Here is an 18,024-nt window from a genome sequence, read left to right on the forward strand (position 1 = left end):
ATTGCTTTAGATTACAGTACAGACAACAAGAGTGAATAAAATTTATTTTATTTTTCTGAATTTTCATTAGTATTTTTTTGTGAAAATATGTGAAGTAAATATTTTTATGATTTATATTGGCCTATTTCTTTAGTATTTGTTTCATACTGGTCGACTTTTTTTTACATGATTTTCTTCTGTGTATAAAAAAGATGTGTGGAACAGATAATCCATGTAAATTGAAGGACAGGTGTATTTACTATTATGCATTAATTCACTGGGAGGATGATGCCATAAATGAGTCAAGGTCTTTGGTTTTCTCTAGTAGATAGGCATCTTCAGGCTGCATGGAGGAGAATAGATGGAGCTCTCTTAATCGCTTATCAGAAATGAATGCATTGTGGACAACCACATAAGTCAGGTATAAATTGGAGTCCTTAGAAGCTTATCCTTCTTTTCCTTAACTCTTTATTATTCAGGCTTTTGAAGTATCAGTAATTTGCATCTAAGGTCAATGGAAAAGACATGGAGGCTAGACATATGTCCTGCTCCCATTCCTACTTGAAGTGCTCAAGCATTAATCCCTTCACCCCACCCACCTTACCTCACCCGTATATACATGTCACACAGTCACCTCATATCTTCACCCCAACAGGAAAGGTAGTGAATATTAGAAAGAAGGTATCTGTATAGAAGAAAAGCACTGGCCTGGGAATCAGGAGACCTGGGTTTTACTCTGGCATGGCAAGTAACTGGCTCTATAACCTTAGAGAAAACCCACGCCAAGTCCACCTTTCTGGGCTCATGCTCCAGTCCTGGTAAGTTGAGGGATTGACCTAGATAATTTCCAACTTCTTTCTTGCTCCAGCGTAAATATTTGAAGTGGACAAGATGTTCATGCCTACTTTTTAGAATGGAAGACGGGTCTAGAGAGGTTGATTTTCTCAAGATCACACTAATAGTTAATGGCATATCTAAAAGCAGGCAAAGTCTCTTGACGTCCAGTCTTCCCACCACAGAGCTGTAATGTTCTCCCGAAATCCTCTTGTATTCTAGGAACTGCAGAAACCAAGTGTGTAAACAGGTCACTAAAAAACAAGCTAAAACAAAAAAGTCAGAATGTACACTCTCTCAGTCTTAAGGCAATCTCTAAAACTACTAAGCAGGTTCATTTTTGGGTCTGCATTTACTCTTTCATGTTTGTTCATCTCTTCTATGTTGGGTCCCTTCTCATTCCTTCCTTTTTCTTAACAGGCTCTATATGTTTTTCTCTCCTGTTACCTAATCTCCCCTTCTTTCCAAGGCTCCAAATTGAAAAAATTAAAAGACTTTCATGCTGTTACAAGGTATGTCTGTTGCCTAGGTTTCACACCTGAAATCGAATGGCCTTTCTTTCTTGTCCTTTGACTGGGAGCCTCATTTTCTCTAATGCAGTAGTTCTCAAACTTGAGTGTGTGTTCAGAACCTGGAAGTCTTGGTGAAAAACATATTGTTGAGCCCAACCCCCACAGTTTCTGATTCAGTAGATCTGGGGTGAGGCCCAAGATTTTGCATTTTTCACAAGCTCCCACATGATGCTGATAGTGCTGGTCCAGGGACTACACTTTGCAAACCTCTGCTCTAATGAAAGAATTCAAAATTGCCACCTTCATGTTCCTACCATCACAGCCTAGTGCCAATGGAAAGTCAGCCTCAAATAGCCTTAGCTCGAAAGAAGCCTTTTGCTTGGAATTAGAAACAAAAAAAGTGCCATTTATTTGGAGGAAAACATCCAAAATTGATTTGCTTTGATTATACTGACTGACAAGCATTATTTTCATGGCACATTACTAATTCAAAGCTAATGAGTATTCTGGAGCTTTAATAATGAGCCAGTGATGGTATAAATAACCACAGCCTTGTGTATGAGAGATGATATCTAGGAAAGTTTCCTATGGCATTTTTCTGAGTACAAGAATATTCCTTGTACTCAGTTCCATATACTTATTTCATTTAACACTTATAATTATGTGACAAAGGTAGAGTTATAATTTCCAGATCTCTTGAGTCTCAGTTTAGCATTCTTTCTATTATTTGAATGGAGGAAGGTGGAGCAAAAGAACTTCCAAATGTTAAGAATTTGGAAGACTATAGTGGGTGAGTAAAGTGAAGTGTCCCATCTTTAAGTTATCCTGGTCCAACACATAGAGACATCCGATGCCTTACCAAAGAAGGGGTAGGGAGTGCAGTGAGAGCAATCCATCCTAGTGTAGGTGGTAATGAGTGCATTTTTCTGCTAGAGAATTTAAAAGCAACAATAAATTGACTGCAAGTTAAAAAAAAAAAAGAATACTCCTTGTTTGGATTGTGTTTTGCATTCAAATCACCTAGGAATGAAGTGAGCTGAGAAGGAGTCTGCATGGTGTATGTGGTATGAAAGAGGTCTTGTGATCAAGGAAGCCAAGTTTTAGTCCTGGCTCTGCTACTGACTAGCTGCTTGACTTTGGCCAGTCCTTTCCCCTCTCTGGGCCTCCTCTTACACCTGTAAAATGAACTCACTGAAAGCAAATGTTCCATGAGGATTTTAAGAGGCATTCCTAGTTTGGGAGAAAAAAACAAAAACAAAAAAACAAGAAAACAATTCAATGGAAACTATTTTTGGGAATCACTTCATTGTATATGCCCTTCTTAGAATATCACAGTGTACCTTGGCATAGTAAAGGCTCTGAGAAGTCCTGAAGTAACACAACCTTTTAATGTTGTTTAATGCAACATTTCCGCTAACTATATGAGCATAACACACCTTTTAACATGATTAACACCTGATAGACCAGAACTCCAAAGGCAACAATGATTCCTGGGTGATCTCTGAGAGCCCTTTCAACTTGAACAGGCACTGGGTCTAGGAGCCGTTTGTCAAATATTACAGCTGACATCTCAGAGATTAAAGAATGCCTGTAACATGGGGACAGCAGGGGCTCCTACCAATCCAGGGTTCTCTTAGTATCGGGAACTTAGGTAAAGCCTCCTGTAGGTATGAGCCCTTTCTCACAGTAAGGACTATGCCCTTGTAGTGCTGGATTCCATGTATCAAGATGCTGCACTAGCTTTCTGAGGCTTTTAGGTAGGACCTCAGACTCATGCCTTCACTGGGTGCTGAAGAGGGGCTGAGGTACTTCTTGCTGGTAGGCTGCTCTTTCGCTGTGACTTCATCTAAAGTACCTGGGGTTTTCTCACTCACTCTCCAACTTTTCTGGGTTTCTTCCCATTTCCACAGGTCCCTAAACCCTATGCAGCTTCAATTTCTCCTACCTCTCCAGCACGAATGACTTTGATATTTCATCCAGCTGATCTCTCAAAAGCACTACCATAGCCACTGAACACAGCTGTAAGTTGAGATTTCAGAGTTGGGAGGGTGACCTCACATGTGTACAATGTTCCATAACTACACATCACTTTTCAATATCATGTCTCAAAATATTCTTTTAACTTTTCAAAGGATTATTATTGAGGTACGTATGACACATAGGGAAACTGGTGCCCAGAGTGAACTAGTGATTTGCTCAGAATTATAGCAGAGTTGGAACTTGATCCCAAACCTTCGTACTCCCAACTTTATGTTTTCTTCTTTGAGGATGTCTGTACAAAGCATTTTGAGTGTCCCAGAGCTCTGTACTTGAACTTCTCTATTTCTCTATCTCCACTTACTCTTCAGATGAGTTCATCTAGTCTATGGCTGTAAACACCAAATATAAGCAGATGACTCCCACATTTTAGTTCAGGTGCTGACCTCTCCTCTAATGTCCAGACTCCGATATCCAACGACCTGATTAACTAAACTGGTCCCAAACTGTACCTCTCATCACCACCACCTCAAACCCAATTTTCTACTGTTTTCTCTGCTTTCATCAATGACAACTCCATCCTAGTTGTTTAGGTCAACGAATACTTGGAGTTCCCCTCCAGTTCTTACTTTTTAACACATCCTCATTCATTCTATCAACAAATCCTCTTGATTCTTTCTTCAAAATATACCCAGAATATGACTACTTCCTACCATCTCCACTGCTATCAACCTATTCAACCTCTACTGCTACCAACTTTTAGATGTCTGGTGTCCATTATCTTTTACTTAGATTGTGCTGAAAACTTCTTAACTGGTCTCTCAACTCTTAATCTTGCTACCACCTCAATCTATTCTCTACCCGACAGCCAATGATTCTACTAAAATATAAGCCAGATTATGTTACTGCACTGTTCAAACTCCTCCAAAGACTTCTCATCTCATTCAGAGTAAAGCCCTTTCAGAGGGCTCTTTCAGAAGGCCCTACTTATTTGGCTTCTTGTTACCTCTATGACTTCTCATATCACTCTCCATTGAACTCACTCTGCTCCAGCCACATTGGCCTCCTTGTTATTTTTCAAAAATACCAGACACATTCCTGCCTCAGGATCTTGTTTCTGCTACCTGGGACACTTTTCTCCCAAATATCATATGGTTTGTTCCATAACCTCTTTACAGGTCTCCACTCATAAGTCACTTGATCAGTGAAATTTCCCCTTATCATCCTAACCATCTCCCTTCCCTGCTTTATTTTTCTCCATAGCATGTATCACCATCTAACATATTATGTATTTCACTTATTTATTGTCTATCTATCTCCCTCCACTAGAATTGAAACTCCAAAAGAATAGGAATATTTATGTTTTGTTCAATACTGTATTCTCCAATGCCTGAAACACTACCTGACACATAGTGGCCTTCATTAAATGATTGTAGACTGAATGAATTCCAGGCAAATATCTTTTGAAGGCCTCTGCAATCTCTAATTGACTAGCACCTCTGGCACTGAAACTTGGCATTATGGGGCTATTGAAAACCCACCCTCTCATAGCATTATTTACAGTAGCTAAGATATGGAAGCAACCTAGGTATCCATTGATAAATGAATGGATAAAGAAGAGGTGGCATATGTATGTATGTATGTATGTATGTATGTATGTATGTATGTATGTATGTATGTATATACATACACAATGGAATATTACTCAGCAACAACAACAAAAAAGACTGATATCTCGCCATTTGTGACAACATGGATGGACCAAGAGGGTGTTATGCTAAGTGAAACGAGTCAGACAAAGACAAATACTATGTGATTTCACTTATATGTGGAATCTAAAAATAACAACAAAACAAACAAATAAACTGAACAAAACATAAACAGACCCACAGATACAAAGAACGAACTCATGGTTGCCAAAGGGGATGGGATGGGGGATGGGTGGAAAAGATGAAGGTGAGTAACAGGTACAAACTTCCAGTTATAAATTAAATAAGCCCTGGGGATGTAAAGTGCAATATAGAGAATATAGTCAATAATATTGAAATAACTTTGCATGGGGACAGATGGTTGCTAAATTTATCATGCTGATCACATCGTAAGGTGCACCAATGCCAAATTACTATGTTGTGCACCTGAAATTAATATTATATGGCTATTACAGTACATGTTTAAAAAAAAATTAGTTTATGTTTGTTAAATTCTAGTCAATTCATAGAGCATTTAGAGCATTTACGTTCTCACCAACATTGCACAAGGATTTCCTTTTCCAGGCACTGAACAATACCCCAAGAGGGTCCAGTCTTAATATTCAGCTGTAGTATTTGCAGTTCATCAGGTCATACTTCTGAACCCTCACAGAGCTTCTCCTCGTTAAGTATCTCTGTTCCAGTAAGTATCCCTTTTGGATTTTGCATACCTAGAAGGAAGTCCAGTGTTCACATTCTATTGTGATTAATGCAGTTTATAAATTTATTATTGCACTGAATATATGATTTGTGCAAACCTGAGGCTTATGGCATTGACTTTGCAGGAAGTTACTACCACTTTACTGATTGTACGGCAGCAGCAGCATCCTCATTTTGGTAGTAATGTATTGTGGTGATTTCCATGCAAGATTTAGTCAAAATGAAAAATATGTACATCCTTGTATTTTAAAATGTTATCTATTCTTTAGAATTCAACTGGCTTCTCACTTTTATGGTCTTTTTTGGAGGGGTACTTTTCATTGAGGTATAACTGACATATAACATTACATTAGTTCCAGGTATACAACACACTTATTCAATATTTGCATATATTATCAAAGGATCACAGTAAGTTTCGTTAACATTCTTCACCATACATAGTTACAATTCTTTTGGTGATGAGAACTTTTATGATTTACTCTCTTAGCAACTTCCATATATGCCATACAGTATTATTAACCATAGTTGTCATGCTGTACATTACATCCCCATGACTCATTTTATAACTGGAAGTTTGAACCTTTTGTTCCCCCCGTCCCCACCTTGGATAATTACCTATCTGTTCTCTATATCTATAAGCTTGTTTTGGTTTTGGTTTTGGTTTTGGTATCTGTTTTGGTTTTGGTTTTGGTATCTGTTTTTCTCTGTCTGACTTATTTCACTTAGGATAATGCCCTCAAGGTCTATCCATGTTCCTGCAAATGGCAGGGTTTCATTCTTTTTTTTATGACCGTATAATACTCCATCATATATACATATATGGCATTTTCTTTATCTATTCATCTGTCAATGAACACTTAGGTTGTTTCCATACCTTGGCTGTAAATATTGTGTCAATGAACACAAGGGTGCATATATCTTTTCGAATTAGTGTTTTCGTATTCTTCAGATAATTACCCAGAAGTAGAATGGCTGGGTCATAGGTAGTTCTATTTTTAATTCTTTGAGGACTCTCCATACTATTTTGCCTAGTGACTGCACCAATTTACATTCCCACTAACATTGCACAAAGGTTTCCTTTTCTCTGCACCCTCTCCAACAGGTTATTTCTTGTTTTTTGGTCACAGCCATTCTAACACGTGTAAGGTGATATCTCATTGTGTTTTTGATTTGCATTTCCCTACCAATTAGTGATGTTGAGCATCTTTTCATGTGCCTGTTAGCCATCTGTATGTCTTCCTTGGAAAAATATCTATTCAGATCCTTTACCCATTTTTAATCAGGTTGTTTGTTTTTTGTTGTCGTTAAGTTGTATGAGTTCCTTATGTATTCTGGATATTAACGTCTTATCAGAAATATCATTTGGAAATATCTTCTTCCATTTTGTTGGTTGACTTTTTGTTTCATTGACAGTTTTCTTTGTTGTGCTGAAACTTTTTAGTTTGATATAGTCCCATTTGTTTATTTTTGTTTTTGTTTCCCTTGCTTTGGGGTCAAATACACAAAATATCACTAATACTGATGTCTAGAAGCTTAGTGCCTATGTTTTCATCTATGTATTTTATTGTTTCAGGTATTACATTATGTATTTAATACATTTTAAGTTGATTTTTGTGTATGGTGTAAGACAGTGGTCTAGTTTCATTCTTTTACATGTGGCTGTCCAGTTTTCTCAACATCATTTATTGAAGAGACTTTCTCCATTGTACATTCTTGGATCCTTTGTAAAAAATTAGTTGTCCATATAGGTGTGCATTTATTTCTGCAGCTTGCCCTACTTTTAATTTTTATTATTTTTTGCCTGGACTATTGAAATAGTGATCTATTTGGTCTCCTCATGTTAGTCCCATCCTGGGTCCTCTTTTACTCATGCTAAAATTTACATCTGATTGTGTTGCCCCTTTTAAAAAAAATCTCTGATGATTTTTCACTACCCACAGAAAGAGGTTCAAACTTCTTCATATGGTACTAAAAGTTTTTCATGTTATGGCCCTGACCTCCCTCTCCAGTTGCCATAACTAGCCTATTTTTAGAGTCCTAGGATGTGCCATGAACTTTGACCTGTTTGTCCCAGCTCATGTTATTTCTTCTACCTGGAATATTAGAAGTCATTTCCCCAACCCCCCATCACCACGCATAGCTTTTCCATCTGGAGAATTCTTATTCATATGTCCAGGAAAGAAGTCACCTCCTCTGTAATGCTCTTCCTTTATTGCCATAGGAAGAATCAATCATTTTCTTCTCCAGGGTCCACATATCTAAGTGTCTAATTCGCGGTGCATGCTTTTATAGTTAATTGAGTATCTGTTTCTTCCTAATGATCTGTAGTAATTCTGAAGGCTGGGACCATGTTCATTTTCTGAGGAAGAATACTCTGGACTACACTCTGTGGAATGGCTGCAGGGACAGAGATGAGAAAGACAGTCAAGAGGGAAAGTCTGAGCAATATGGAGGTAATCACAATACCATTTGATATGGACTTGGATAGAGGGATGTGCAAAGTGCTATTAAATATAGATAAGGAAGAATTTAACTGTTCGGGGTAAAGGTAAAAGTGAAAGAGATTAGGGAAGGCCTCACAGAGGGTGTTCCATTTTTACTAGAGGCCTTTGTCCTGGAAGTAGAGAGGAAAAATGGTGATAACATTCTAGAAGAAGCAAAGGCCCAAAGGTCTTTAAATGTATAGAGGGGAAATCTCAGCCCAAGTACAGGTGGAATTAGAAAACTAAATAGCAAAGCTTCAAATTTTATGATACATGTTAATTCCACTAGTGGTTGCTGCCTGAAGTGCTGTGCTAGGAACAATTTTTAAAAATTGAGCTATAATTCATATACCATAAAACACACTCTTTTGAAATGTTCAGTTGAATGGCTTTAGTATATTCACAGGGTTATGCATCTATCACCACAATCTAATTTCAGGAGAGTTTCATCACCCCCCCCCCAAAAGAAATGCTTTTATCCATTGTGCAGTCACACCCCATTCTCTCCTCCTCCCAGCCCTTGGCAACCACCAATGCCCTTTCTGTCTCTATGGATTTGCCTGTTCTGGACATTTCATATAGACAGAATCATATAATATGTGGTCTTTTGTGTCTGGCTTCTTTCTCTCAGCATAATGTTGTCAAGATTCATCCACGTTGTAGCATGTATCATACTTCATTCCTTTTTTTCCCCTTCATTCCTCTTCATGACTGGATAATATTCTATTTTATGGGTATACCACATCTTGTTTATTGATTCACCAGTTCTGAGAAGGATTTTGAGGCCAATTCTGATAGCAGATGGAAGAGAACTGTGGCTGTAGATGTCTGCAAAGGTGCTGGGTGAGAAAGAACTGTGGTGTTTCCCATGTACTACAAGGTTTTCATCCTGCTAATAGAGGAGTGGTTTTGCAATTACTGCCAAATGCCCAGTGTGATTCAAGAAGTTTAACAAACTGATAAAATTGTATACTTGAATAAATATGGGACTCAATAGTTAGAACATCTTCTAAGAGATGTCCAGAAATGTGCAGGATCCTAAGAAGTCAGAGCTAGGAGAATGGGCAGAGGTCATATTATCTCCTCTCTTTGTTTTCTCTCTAAAAAATAATCAATGCCTCCAATCACCTTTCTAAAATTACATTATTTCATTTTACACAATAGCCTGGACTTCTGAACAGTGGGAGACATTTTAAGTTGACCAGGGGAGAATTCCTACAAAGCCCTACTGCAAGTAGAGATCAAAGTAGATGCACTGGGAAATGCAGAGGCAAGAGAACAGAGAAAAGGAATGGTTGATTTACTTTCTGATGGCTTTCTACTTCCTGCCCCAGCGTTCTGTGAGACTCCTAGAATTCATATAATGCTAGCTCAAGTGAGCTTCTATTATTTGCAGCAATATGCCAGAAACTCATGGGAAAGTTTCTCTAGCCCAAATTGTTCAGGCTGAGGAAAGCCCTCCCTTCTTAGACTCAAGTATGTGTTTATCCAAATGACCCAAAGGGACAGGTATTCAGATACATATTCAGAAATGCTTGTTTATCAGTGGTATGTAAAGAATGTTGTCCCCCACTTACAAGATCCAGAAATCCTGCCTAAATATCCATGTATCCATCACTGAGCGTTCTTAACCTTCTGAATGAATAGAAATTTCATAATATTTGAATGGAGGAAAGTGAATATAACATAATTTTTTTGTTTGAAGAGTTAAACTACAAGTGAGCCCAAGGTGAAAATTATATACTGATTTGGAAATACAAAACATTAAACAATTGGGAATATATTGAGAAAAGTAATCTCTATGTAAAAAGCCCCATTCTAACTGGCCTCAAAGCAAAATCTTATAAAATGATCCCAGTTGTGTGCCTCTGATCAAAATAAGAGGTAAATAAAGACACATAGAAAGATGCACTGACCTCTTAAAAACCAGACTGAAAAGAAACAAAACTACATTAAAAAGAAATAATCTTTATTTTAGTGCTAGTAAACTTGGTTTTAGTTTGCTCTCGGCATTTTCAGTTGAGGGTGGGAGTAAGGCAAAACCTAGGCAAACTTTCTCAAAAATAAAACATGCATAGGCCTTCTTCCCTTCTCTGAAAAAAAAAAAAAGAATCAGTGCTGACTCTATGCAGACACCTGCTACCTGGCACTCTGCCAACTTGCTAACCAACCCTGTGTTTCAGCCCAATTAGCTAAGCACAAGTCATCCAGAATGCGTTAATTATTCCTGGTGATTTCCCAAAGTTTCCTACAGGATTATAGGAAAGGTAGACATAATGTTCTTTCATAAAGATCTTTACTAAGGAAACCCCATTGCATGCATTCTTGAAAATCCCAGAGACATCCCTAAAAATGCATAACGTCAAAGCTGGAAGGAACCTTCAAGAGTCTCATTATGCAAGCCCTTCATCAAAGGGAGAAACTAGGGTGTTCCACAAGCCTCCAATAAACTATGTGCAGAAAGAAGATAAATATAAAAATGAAAAACGTTTAAATGAAGTTGTTGTTTCAGACACACTGCAGGGACAGAAAATAATTGTAACGGAATTTTTGCAAATTAAGTAATAATTCACTTTTACCTTGGTTCGCTGGGTACAGAGGGGCAGAATTAGAGGATGCAGGAACTGTCATTTCAAATCCTTGCCGGCCATTACTTTTTAGTAGCATACTTGTGCCTCAGTGTCTCCATTTGTAAACTAGAGAGCAGAGGACTTTGTAAGTTAGGTTCAAGGATATCTGATTGCAAGCATAGGCAGCTTTGAATATGTCTTTGACCTGGATATGATGGTGCATTTGGTGGGAGGATGTGGCTGATTTTTCTGATGTCAGGTCCCAAAGATTAGCAATATGCTTCACAGTAATCTAAATTTCCTTCCTAACATGGAGGAATAGAATATCACATAATGACAGCCAAACAACTAGAAAAGACACACACTTGATATTTTATTCTGATTTCTTCTCTGATATTAATACTAACCATCATTTATTAAGCACCTATAAGTGGAAGACATTGGGTGAAGTACATTCCCTACTTTATTTCACTGGATCCTCCTAGTCGCCCTATGGAGTAAATTCTAGAATTTTTTTTCCATCTTACAGATGAGGAAAGTGTAGCAGAGAGAGGTGAAGTGACTTGCCCAAGACCATACACATCTTCTGAATGGCAGAATTGGCTGAAACTTTTTCAAAATTTATAATTTATTGTTCTGGATTTAATGTATGACTTTTTGTGATCTCTAAAATATGACATTTTAATAACACATTAATACAGAATATGGCTCAGCAATTTTCAAAATATCTAGAAAGTTAGAATTACTTCCTAAACTATATGAAGGTTGATAGAAGTTCAGGGCTTATGCCTAATGAGGAAGGAAAAATTAGTTTCACATTTATTTATCCCTTACACTACTAGGCTACAGGCATGTCCAAGGTACATATATGAGGCTCTCATGTGCGTTCTCCCACTTAATTACCAGCAGAACCAGATAAGATGTCATCATTCATATCCTGTAGATGAAGAATCAGGATCAGAGTTCACGTCACTTGCCTGAGATCATGTAGCAAGTAAGAGGCAGAGTGGTGATTTAAATGTGAATTTCTGACTCCAAGTTCATGTCCTTTCCACTATACTCTGCTGCCTTTCATGCACCCATATTATCTACATGTAATCTACCATATGTCCCTACAAGTACTGCCTACATACACTGGGTTCTTAATCCAGTGGCTGCCTGAATAGAGAATGAACAAGTACTGTGTGATATAGGCGGTGTTTTGGGTACTTTACAAGTTTCAAACACTTTTAGTCTTATAACAACACTGTAAGATTGGTTCTATTATTTTAATTTTACACATGGAGAAAGGAAGGCTTACAGAGGTTCAATAACTTCCAAAAGGCCATTCTACCAGGAGGTGGATTATCATCTGCCAAGTTCTGACTCTTAACTTTTAGTATTCTATACAAGTCATAAAAAGGAATCTCCCTTCCTTTGGCATCCCCCTGATGGCCAGAAGGAAGACAAGAAGGAGAAAGAACCAGTAAGTACAAAAGGTGTATTTATGCTCTTAACAGAATGGGGGCAAAGGGGGTGGACAGGGGCAGAAGCAGAGGGAGCACAGCACCCAGAAGTCAGTCAAACCACAGTTCCACAGAGTATCTCAGTGGAAGAACAGAGGATTTTTGTGCAGTCTTTCACCAGCAACAGATGGTGGTCCTGTCTAACCCTTTTTTGTGGCCTTCATTGCTCACTTTAGAAAAGAGAAGTTAGGGGAGCAGAAGGTCTATTTCTTTAAGTCAACATGAATTTCATCAAAAAGTACAAGGAAAGTCTCCCCACCGCAACCAAGTAGCAGACTGGTCTGTAATTCAGAAACAGACTCATTTGAGGTTATTCCCTTTTTCATTCTTGTCACTTCTTTCAATTTCATTCCTGTTGTTCCATTTTGGAAAAGAGTTATTAAAGCAGATTTTCATGAAAAATTCTGTTGGTGAGAATTCCAACCTCTGCTCTTATTAACTCATGAATATTGGCTAGGCAGTAAGCATGACCAGAGAAGAGATGGTTTGCAGAGATCTCAAAGGCAGCAAACAGTACTGTCCTCATCAAATTGATTGGTGTTGGATTTAATTATACAAATATAACAACTTGGTGGCCTTTCATAGTACTTTCCCTAAGGATTGTTGGGTCAGAAAGCCAATTCATTCTGTTCCTTGATTGCTTTAGACTATTACAAACTGTTCCCATGGGAAGAGCAGGAAATCAGTTATGATCTTTTGTCTCTCATCTGAGGTACATAAAAATCACTGTTCTAATGAATGAGCCACAGATTTTCCCCTGATTTCACTCTCAATTCCTCAATTAGGTGACTGTTACCATGAAAGCTGCTGAGACTTAACAGATGGAGGCTGCCCTTGGAAGAGGCCAAAGGACCATGGAGGCTCATACATGATAGCACTGCCCCCCTAACATCTGGATGAGCACTTAGCTCCTAATTCCTATCATAGCCCAGCTTCCCTTGGCTCTCTGGCCAGGAACCAACACAAGAGTGTGCCTTCTGGAAAGTAGAGATGTTCATTGTGCTTTAATAACTCTCTTCCAATAGCTGACCATGGACACTTCAGTTCTCCTATCTACAAGTGCATCAGCCGTCCATTGCATAACTAACCACACGCATGGTGTGACCAATTCATAGCTCTGCAGTTATGATCTATTTGTGCCCACTGTACACATGGAGCTAAATGCACCAAGTAAATAAACAGATATCCATCTTTGCCTACAGAGACTAGGATTAGGGTCTGAGACCTGCATAGCCCTTAGGGTAGTTTAGGATGCATAGGAGGAAGGGGTTGTCTCTCTGTTTAAAATGAGCAGAAGGCTCATTTTTTTAACTTTCAAGTAATTTCTTTTTAAGGGTACACTTCGATGATTTTTTAATACATTGACAGAGTTGTACAATCATAACCACAATTCAATTTTAGAGCCTTTCTGTCACCCTTAAAATATCACTTATGCCCATTTGCTGTCATTCCCCATTGCTACCCCCAGGCAACCATTAATATACTTTTCTTTCTCTATGGATTTGCTATTTCTAAACATTCCATATAAGTGGAATTATACAACATGTGGTCTTTTCTGACTGGTTTTCTTCACTTAGTATAATATTTTAGGGTTGTAGCATATATATCAGTAGTTTATTTCTTTTAATTGCTGAATAGTCTTTGAAAGCTATTTCTTAGTTCCTCTTTTCCCAGCTCCTCCAAATAAAAAAGTACCAGATGTGAAGCCTTGCACAGTCCAGCTGCTGCTCATTTCTCTGAACTCATCTCTTCCAATTCCCAACACCCACCCATTTCTCATGCTGTAAGCATACTGGTCTTCTTTTGGATCCTCAAATGTGTCAGTATCTAGTCTACCGCAGTGCTGTTTAAAATGTTGTCCCCTTACATTAAACACCACCCCCTCCAACAGGCGCACATGTATTTCAGTTGGTTAATTCCTACTAACCCTTCAGATCTCTGTTTAAAATGTATTTCCTCATTATAGATTTCCCCACCCCTTTGGACTGGGACTGAATTTTCTCTATGTGCTCTCTTAGCATCTCCATCAGAACTCTTATCATATATGTAATTAGTTCATGACATATGTAATTACTTCATTAATGCCCATCTGGTCCCTTCTCCGATCCCTTCACTTCTACCTTGACCCAAACCCATCTCCACGCCCCCCAACCTCAGATCTATAAATGTCACAAGGGCTAGCACCATGTCTGTTTTGGTTGCTACTAATCCAGGGCTAGGTACAAAGTGGGGTACACAGTAAATATTTTCTCTTACCTACCTGCTTGCCTGAGCTCTTGCCTTTGGTGCTTCAGATACTAGATCTTCTCTTTCCATATCCAATTCTCTCAGTGCAAAGGGGAATCTGCACTTTATATGCCATGGAGTTTCCTAAATGTGTCAGTCTATAAAGATGTGCTGTTTTCAACTGATACCATCAACGGGTTGAAGATAAATTCAACCTGACAGCTAGAATGTAGTCGGTACAAAGTGTTTGGGAGGCCAGCTACATGGCATGGAATGGAGGGAATGTGGCTATGTGATGAGAACTCCTGTACACTTCTCAACTTTTCAAGTAGCTCCCGGGGAAGACCTGGGGGCAACCTTGTTCACCGAGGTGCTCACTAACACTTTCATGTAATGCCAATTCCAATGTGCTGAGCGGCACTTTGACTTGCTGTTTGTTTGACTCTGCTTTCAACACCTCTCTTGAAAATATGACATATGTCAGAATGAATCCAAGTAGCCTTCCAGCCAGCTTTCATGGCCACACAAAGCTCTCCACCCATTGGGCACATTGAAAGACACTTAATGCTGTTTGAGAACACTTCTCTTAATCTGCTGATAACCTTTTCTGTCTGGCTGGCAAGACCTAAGAAAACGTTTCTTTTCATTTGGGCTCATTTAAAATAAAACAACTAAAACCCATCAACTGTTAAAAATGTGTCTTTTTGTATTTGTGTGTCTTTACTTTTGAGTCTTGGCAGGAGATTCTTAAGGGGCAAATGGACAAAATGAATGAATGCCAATCACAACAGTGGCAGAGAGTAATAATTCAATTCAACAAGCAGTTATTGAGTGCTTACGATGTGCGGGGCCCTGCATGCAGTCCATGGGGGATAGAGATGAATAAACTGCAATTTCTGCCCTCTAGGAGCACATGATCTGGAAAAGGAGACAGACATGCACATAAATAACGCTAATAAGGATGATGCTGGAAAATACTGGACTAGAAGTGCAAGCATAGGACTATGGGAGTATGGGGAGGGGAAATTAATTTCAACTGTGAACATCAGAAGAGCCTTTTTGGCAGAGGAAGGGATAAATATAACACGCCATTTTATTCTAACAACTTCAGAAGAAAAGAATACCATCAAAACTTTAGACGATTCTGCCTGATTCCAGATGGGGCCTCTGGATTGTCTTGGATGCCCAAGTTCCACTTTAATACAGTTAATTGGTCCCAGGTGAGAAAGGTATAAGGAAACTCCTTAGGGTTCAAGAAACCCCAGAATGAGCAAATCTCTGCTTTACCCATCAGGACAAAGATTGGCTCTGACTCCCGGATGCCCAACGACCAGACAAATAGTCAATACAATCTGTAAGATGTCACAGTGGTCCCTGTGGCTAACTTGAAGTCACCTCCTTAAAATTGCCTCACACCCACCTGGAGGGGAGGATGTGCACAAGTGAAAGAGCATGCTCTCTTGGCTGGGAATAGCCTGCTTCCAAGGTTCTTGTGGTCTCTGGTACAAATATGACTTCACCCAGATACATTACCTGACCTTGGAAAAGGTCGGAAACTCATTAGGGACATCTGCATTTTAACAGGAATCCAAAAATTTACCACTGGGAGAATGGGGGTCTGCTAGGGCCCATGGTTGGGTTTTACCTAAACTTTGGATGACTCTGCTTATTTGGCCTGAGGCAGAAAATAGTTTGCAGCTTGGTGCGAAATTATTGTTGCCCCATTTTAAATAAAAGTCTTTAAAAGTTTAAGGATGAAAGCACTTGACAATCTCGAAACAACGACTAATCAACATTTCAAAGAGGTGGTAACAGGTAATAAATACTGTGAATCTCAGAGCCCCAGGATGTGACCTCTAAGTAACACTCACTTCATTCACCTCTACATGTGGGCTTTGGAGTCTAGGGGAATTCAAGGCTGAATAACTTGCCATACTACTTGCTAACTAGATATATGAATCAAGGCAAGTGACAAACTCTTTGAGCCTTACATTCCTCATCTGTAAACTGGGCACAATTATTACTACCTCATAGAACTGTTAGGAGGATTAATTATTGAGCTAGTACATGTACAGCACCTATCACAGTGCTTGGTATATAACAGGAATGTAATGTAATTTCTCACCTTTTCTTCTGCTTTGTGTGTGGAAGGTGTCACTTCTCCTACCATTTTGCCTCTTTCTCCTCTTTCTTCTCTAGCCATTATAAGATAGTGAAGCGTAATTTTAATATTTTCTGTGGTTATTCATTAACATTCCCTCAATTTAAAAAGCTTATTAAACAGTTTTTTTTTTCCTCTAAGGTGCTTTTTCATGAAGTGGCCTGCAAAGTTTTCCCTCTAGAGGTCATGAGTTCTCAACAACAAAAAGTTCCCCACTTCCAGCTTAAGTAAAGGAATGATTAAGGGATTCTGCCAGCAGCTAGGGGAGCTACTGGTGAGTGTGGGTAATAGATTATTTTTAGGATCCCAGAATTCATCCTTTGAAAGTGGCTGCTTGTTTTGCCTGTATTCAATATCTACCACGCTCTCCTTATTTTTTGTCATATAAGGTCAAAAGAGTATAGATACTCTATTCTCTAAGCTAAAGGTCTCCAAGCAGAGCATATTGAAAAGGTACATGAAACAAGTCCAAGAGGTAAGTTATCCCTGTAGTCCAGGCGCAGGGGAAGCAGATGTGAGGGAGGCAGGGGAAAGGGAAAGGGAACAGTGCTGGCAAGAAAACCCTAATTACCAGCCCTATTCACTTGTTTCTCTAGTCCCCTAGCTTTAAATACTATCTATATGCTGAGGACTCCTAAATATGATCTCTAACAAAAACTACTGCCCTTAATTCCATACTCATGTATATACCTCCAACTCAATATCTCCACTGGAGTTTCTAATCTATATCTTAAACTCAGTATGTACAAAACTCAATCTTAAGCCTCACCCTTCAAGATGTGATGCTCCCTCAATTGTTCCCATCTCAATAAATGGAATCACCATTCATTTACTTGCTCAGACCAAACATTTTAAAGTTATTCTTGATTTTTTTCTCTTTTTTTTTATATCTTTCATCTATCCCATCAGAGATCTTATTGACTTTGCCTTCAACATATACCCAGAATTAACCATGTCTCCCAGTCCTATCGCTGACACTTCAGTCTGAGCCACCAATATCTCTTATCTGTATTACTGGAGTAATCTCCTACATAGTTCCCCTTGCTTGCATTCTGGTCCCCATATTATCTATTCAATACAGCAACAAACTGATCCTGATAAGTGACAAGTCAGGTCATGTCACTCCACTGCTTAAGACCTCTCAATAATGATCCATCTCAGAAGAAATTCAAAGTTCTTCTCATAGCCTAGAAGACCCTGTATGATCTGGCTCCCCTCTGCCTGTCTGAGCTCCTACCATTCTCCCTATACTCTGAACTAGCTCCACTCACCTCCTTGCTATTCCTTAAAGATGCTAAGCATATCTGCAAATCAGAGCCTTTGCCTTTTCTAAACTCCCTGCGTGGAATGCCCAGAAATTTGCAGATCT

Source organism: Pteropus medius, unplaced genomic scaffold (genome assembly GCF_902729225.1).
Source record: "Pteropus medius unplaced genomic scaffold, Ma_sr-lr_union100, whole genome shotgun sequence".
NCBI classification, from domain to species: domain Eukaryota; kingdom Metazoa; phylum Chordata; class Mammalia; order Chiroptera; family Pteropodidae; genus Pteropus; species Pteropus medius.